Source organism: Akebia trifoliata, unplaced genomic scaffold, assembly GCF_017979445.1.
Source record: "Akebia trifoliata isolate Shusen 1 unplaced genomic scaffold, ASM1797944v1 Contig00875, whole genome shotgun sequence".
Taxonomy (NCBI): domain Eukaryota; kingdom Viridiplantae; phylum Streptophyta; class Magnoliopsida; order Ranunculales; family Lardizabalaceae; genus Akebia; species Akebia trifoliata.
In genome coordinates, this window is record NW_028237292.1 from 25394 (window position 1) to 31974 (window position 6581).

At 34.2% G+C, this 6581-nt stretch overlaps 1 long non-coding RNA gene across 1 annotated transcript; it reads left to right on the forward strand.

Moving 5' to 3' along the window:
* The first annotated feature begins 367 nt into the window (after nucleotides 1–367).
* LOC147380927 (uncharacterized) lies at nucleotides 368–6211 on the forward strand. The gene is made up of 3 exons (XR_015174952.1): nucleotides 368–2980; nucleotides 3259–5777; nucleotides 6147–6211. It is a non-coding gene; the product is annotated as an uncharacterized LOC147380927 (long non-coding RNA).
* Nucleotides 6212–6581: the final 370 nt, after the last annotated feature.

Here is a 6581-nt window from a genome sequence, read left to right on the forward strand (position 1 = left end):
GTTTTTTTGTAGGTAAACAAAATTATTATTTCACACTTTTCTAAAATAATTCACAAACGTTGCAAACAAAACAGAGCTATGCACTATAAAATATACAACACAAATGGAAGACCACTTATGATATATACAAGTTTTCTTTTGACATTTTACTAATATAATATCTAGTAACAAATTAAAATATAAATGTAGCCAGTAAAAAGAAATAAAATTTGAAAAAAATTGTGTGTGCATTTGTAAATAAATTGACATATTCACCCATGATAATTGCAAACTTTTTTATAATTGTATGAAGCATAAATTCATATGTTAACAAATAAATTCTTTGGATTGTGACTATTAGTTTTCATAAAAAAGTATTGTTTAAGTATTTAAGAATGCATAAACTCAAATTTTTAAAAAACTAGCCTATTTTAGTTAAGTTACTTGTGATTTGTGGTATTATGTACTTGTTATGTGCTCTACACATTCAACTCGGATCAAGGCACATCAAACCATATTCGATCCATTTTTTAAAGTTTGGATCTACTCGAAGGTTCCAAACCCCGTTAAACTGGGATTTTTGATAACTCAGATTTTAGGTCATGTCAAACCCATTTTTTGCCATACGTTTTAGTGGAGATTTATCATGTCAAGTTTCTTGACAAACAAGATTTTGTTAGGAGTTTGATTTATTGACCAAGATTGCTTAAGACAAAGATTTTGAAGTAATTGTGCCAAGTGGAAGTGGGAACCAACTTTGTAAAAGTTGTATGGTACCATGGACTCAAATCATTTGGTGTCTAAAATAGACAAAAATTTGGTCAAAAAGAGTAGTACAAGCAAGAGAATTGAAGAAGAAAACACACAATGGAAGGAATTTAGAAGAAATAGGACAAGAAACAGCTTTTAAAGCAACCATTTGCTTAAATAGCGAATGATAGAGAATTTTTCTATGTTTTATTGGGGTATTTTTGTAACTTCATTTTTCTTTTTGTAACAAACTCTCCTAAATAGGGGGAGTTCTGTAGATATTCAGAGAGAACTTTTTTGGAAGAAAAATAAAGTGAAAATTATGTCAAAGTGTAGTTTGAGCTTCTCTTATTGGATTTTACTTGGGCCTTACTATATATTTTTTTTATAGATAGCCTAAGCTATATTTTGGCGAGTAATTTACTTTCATTTCCTATTTATAACTTATTTCTTCTGTAAATTAATGGATTCAAACCTTCTTTCCACTTTTTCTTCATTGATGCTTCATAAGATGGGATCACAATCACCTCTTTCTTTTTGCTTTCCTTTATTTTCTTGTTATTTTGGTTGGAGTAGGAGTACCCCAAAGAGAGGGAGAACACTTTCTTGGTTTGGCCTTGTCAAAAACCAAGCACTTGTTTGAATCTAGGACTCTTGTCAAGTGTCAAGAAGGTTTTGGAGTTTAGCTTAGGGAAAAATTTCGTGTAAGGTTTGAAGTGAACCTAGAACCTCTTTTGGATAGTGAACACCAATAACCTAGAGTAAAGTGGATGTAGGCAATTTGCCAAACCACTATAAATCAAATGTCTCATTCCATGTATGCCATATCTTGAATTCCATTCCATGATCGTCATGTTTTAAAGTTCATCTTCTAAGGGTTGCCTATCACTTAGCTTAATCTTTAGACCTTGATTGCCTTGGTGTTTCGGTAAGTAGCTCTAGGTGACTTGAATTTGTTATTTGACCTAGAGAATTTGGGCGTTTTAAAAGAAAATTTTAATTTGTCCTATTCACCCTCCTATAAGACTAGACACGGTACAAAGCCTGCAATTTCAATCATGACAATAATGACAGATAATGCCCATGATGATGTTTACGAATAACATCAAGTGATCATGATCATGACGATGATGATAACCATGATGATGATGATCATGGATAGTTTAGATAACTTGCGTTGTATATTGCTCAAGATGGTTTTGACAGGAAAAAAAGTACTCGCAATACAGATCCCAAATAGATGGACAAGATTCAAGGCTCCTCCAAAATATTCCTACTCTACATTCCGACTCCAATTGAATTTACCTGTTAATGGTTTTAGATTATGGAACCATGGTTAAGGAAAATGGATTTTGCTACATTGCTTTTTGTGTTCACAATATAATAGCTTGGACGTTTAATGATGATTGACTATCATGACTTACAGTCATGGTTAGTAACAAAATTATTTGGGCCACATCTGAGTTTGAAAAAGTAAACAATCCATATGAATTCAGGCTTGCCTTCATCTTGTCTAGACATCCGGTTCCATTTGAACTACCTAAAAGAATCATAGATAAAATGATCAATAATGTCATTCTACAGATCACAAGCCAACATCCAAATGGTGTTTCGTCTGGCAGTTTAAATATGATTTGTCACAAGAGAGGAACTCCTTTGCTTAAATACTCTACTTCTACCGCACCTTTGGCTAATGCCTATATTCCACTCGCATTTTTTGATTTGGCATTGCCCCCATGCCAGATCTTTCTCTCCTTGTTTTTTCTAATGACATTTTAGGTTGATACTTACACGGAGGACCTTAGGAGTTTTTCATTGGGCCATGCTTATAACAAGGACCAAGCAAACTTTTCCTAGGCCATGCTTACAACAAGGACCAAGTAAAATTTTGCTTGGGCTTTACAAGGATCTAACAAAGTTTCTTTGATTTTCTCTAATCTTCTTTTGATTGGCTTGAGTGCTTGCTTGTTGCTCAACTTTCCCTGGATTTCTCTATTTTCTTGTTGCTCAACGATGTCATGCTCGGTGTGTTCACCAACAAAAGGTATGAACCCTCGTTACTTATGTTCTTTCTATTAATTTGTAACTATTGTGTGTCCCATTTTAGACATTTTTGGATCACATTTTTTTTTTGCTAATTTGTTTCCAAGATCACTTGATATTCAATATGTAGGATGTGGATCTCTGAACTTGCATTTTAGATGGTGAAATCATAGAAGATACATTATTGATGGGAGCGTATAATTATGAGGTAACTCTATTTGGCTCCCGAACCTGACCTATATATATATATATAATTTTATCATCACCATCATTTTCGTCATAAACAAATGCACAATCCCAATAGTTAAAATGCAAAATCCAACAATCGGGTGTGATTTATCCTTAAGATACATGTTTTATCTTGACCATTGGATTTGTTTATTTTAACAAAAGGGATTGTGTTTGTGGTTCCTTTCATCGTATAAGGCATTTTGTTTTGTAGTTTTGCTTATGTTTGTAACTTCATTCTTTTTTGCTTGTGTTTAGGAGGTGTTGCTGGCCTTTTTTGTGATGCTGTGTAGGGCTTTGCTATGGAAAGTTGGGAGCAACAGTTTTGACATTTGTTATTTCCACAGTACTTCTTGTGCGCCAGGTATTTTTTCCACTCAAGTTCTTCATCACTGATATTAAGAACTCCATTGAAATAACTCGATTATTTGGTGAAAATTAGAAATACAACAAGTTTTCAAACTGATATTATAATCCCCTTAACTTCGGGCTTCCTTGCAAGACTAATGGAAGATGGACCGCTTATAAAATCAGAATTGTACTCTTGTGAAACCACCTGTGGATCTTGTCAATTGGTTTTTTTTTTTTTTTTGTCTTATATGTTTTTAACTATTTAAATATATAATCTGGTTTATAATGTCCATTTTCTTTTCTTACAAATATGAGGTGGTTTTGAACTTGGGAACTAATACTTTGCTCCACAGAACGTTGTTTGATCATGCTGTGGGTTCAATTGTTTGAATGTCTTTCTTGTGTTAAACTTATTTGACATTTTTCTGGGAAGCATGCCATCATGGTGTGTATATATGGTACATATATACATATAGGATAAACACTATTTGTTTCATAAAAAGGAAAAAAAAATAAAAAAAGTAAAGACTCGGCTAGGAACGTACATACAAAACTGGTTTAGATTCATTTAATTATACATTTTATATATATATATATATATATGAACAATTAAATATTTTAATTCACACGTTTAGTAGACCATGATATTCAAGGTTACTACCTCAACCTTGAAGTACTTGGTTAATCCTACATATCGACCATAGAATTTATGCTTTTCAGCACACTTGTCACATATACATGTTTTCTATCATTTGGTTGAGATATTCTATGTATCCTCAGCACTTGCAGAAACAACCAAATTGGCACTTTTTTTTAACCCTGTATAGGTGTTCTGCCAGGCATTGTTAGCTAGGCTTCTTTGCTACATTGGACTCTCGAGGGAATCTAGTATTGGATTTATTTATTAAAATTGGGTTATTTTATATTGCATCATTTGATATTTGCCTCTATGAGGGATCCTGATGTCATGGTGTTCCTATGTGGATTGTGTGGCTTTATTAAAGGTTTTTTTCCTTTATAGTCTGATGTAGACAAAGTATATTAAAAGTTATATGTTGTTATTATTTACTCGGTTTGTGCTTTCATCTCTGTGTAAAGGATGTGTCAAGTCCCATGGAAGTTTCCCAATATTCAACATGGTGCTGCGGGGTAGTATTGTTTTTTCAATTGAAGCTTTAAGTCCAGCTCAAAGGTGCTGTTGAAAGAGCACCGAAGATCCTTCTATATTAGTTCGTTTTTCTTTTTATATTTATAATAATATATCTGGCATTGGGCAGCATACATATGGAGTAACATTCATTCTTTCATACCATCAAAAGGTAATGTTGTAGTTTATGCGAGTCACCAGTAGTTTTTTTTTTTTCATAAAAAAAAAAAAAAGAATCTTGGGCTGTTAAATTGGGCTGTTAGAGTAGTGAGGCTCCAAAGTCCTCCATGCCAACTGCTCAGAATCATGGACAGGCTGCAGATAATGTTACTTCCAAAAAGGCCACTACTTTGCCACCAGTGGATAATAGTAAGCAAATTCAACTACTTCCGAGCAGATGGTTAGAATACTAGAAACTTCATCATGGTATGATCATAATTAAGTTGCTGTTTGACTTGTACAACTACTTCAGTAATTTTTGTATCAGTTGCCTATTCATGATTCAAGAAATTCTTTATTAAAAAAAGATACACTGCTTGAAATCACCCAAACTACTTAAAACCACTCCTCTCAATTTAAAGTCTCTCTCTCCCTCTCTCTCTCTCTCTCTGGTGTACCTACCTGAATGAGCAACAACTCTGTCATGGCCTCCACCCTTCGTCCTTACATCTCTATAGCCAACAAAGAAGCACTCCTTTTTTTTTCAAGAACTCTGCTTCAGCAATGCATCGATCAATTGCTGCAAGTGAATCGGAAATCTGAGTGTTCTCCCGAGAAGGATTGGTGAAAATCCCATTAAAAAGGGACAATATTTTTTCATCTTATCTATTTTAAGGATTACCTTGGCTTCCTTTTTTATTTTTATTTTTAATCTTCTCAAGTTTAAAATCAGCATCATGTTCAAATAAAAAATCCAAGTAGAAGGCCTAGAGTTCTCAAATCTAATTTAACTGTTCATGGGCTTTTTGGTTGTGTTTAGGCAGACAGATTTCTTGCATAAACTGAGACAATAGAGAGAGGAAAGTCATATTTGAATCCAAACGCAACATCCTACGGACCGCTCTTCAAACAAGGAATAGAGAATAAAATCGAAGCTTCCAAGATAACTTGTGGAGATTCTAAAACTGGAGATAAGACTGCCTTGACCAGACCTTTATTCGAGAACCATAGGAAAGCTACACAAAACCAGTTCCCAGAGGTAGGAGAAGCTGCTCGTAGTTTTAGCATCCATCACACTGAAGGAGGACTCATTTCTAAGGATTGGACAGTGAAGGGCCAGGTAATTCCTAGTTCGCATGATTCAAAGTCACTTTCTTCAGTCGATATAATAGAAAAGCTAAACTTGGATGAAGAATCTGAAGTAGAGCTGGCACATCTCGTGGCCATGTTTCCTGGTCTATCAGAGCAGTCCCTTGTTGATGTTTACACTGCAAATGGGGGTGACCTGGAAGCCACTGCTAACATGCTAAACCTACTCGTGTTACAATTTTTTATGCACAACTAGCCATTCTATTGGGTTTTTGGAATGAGAAAGATTAATTTAGTTTCTCCACTTTAGACTTTTTTACATACATTTTGTTTAACTAATAACTGTTTTTTTTTATAATTGGACCTCCTCGGCCACTACCTTCGAATTCGTCGGATGAAGATAGGGAGGATGATGGATCAATGATCGGTCTTCCTCGGCCACCGCCATCAAATTTGGAGGAGTCAGATTTTGATGAGGATTTGGATGATGATACAAAGGATGAACACCGGATTCCACTCAGTAATGAAATTATCCTGAAGGGGGTATTCGAAGGTAATGTTTTCACCTTCTAAATTATTGAGCTTTTGAATGTTTTTTTTTTCTGTTCCTTTTGTTATTATCAGTTGTAGACATGAAGTTTTTATGGAGAGAGGGTAAACGTGAGGTGGATTTGTGATGTAGGAGAGCCGAGTTTTTATTTATTTTAGGTTTGTTCTAATTTAGAACATTCGACCAACTCAACAGTAATAAACTTCCAATAGAAAATAAAGAAAAGGTTCAGGGTATTTGATCTACAATAAAAGATAAAGAAAATGAGATGAAGAGAGAAAATAG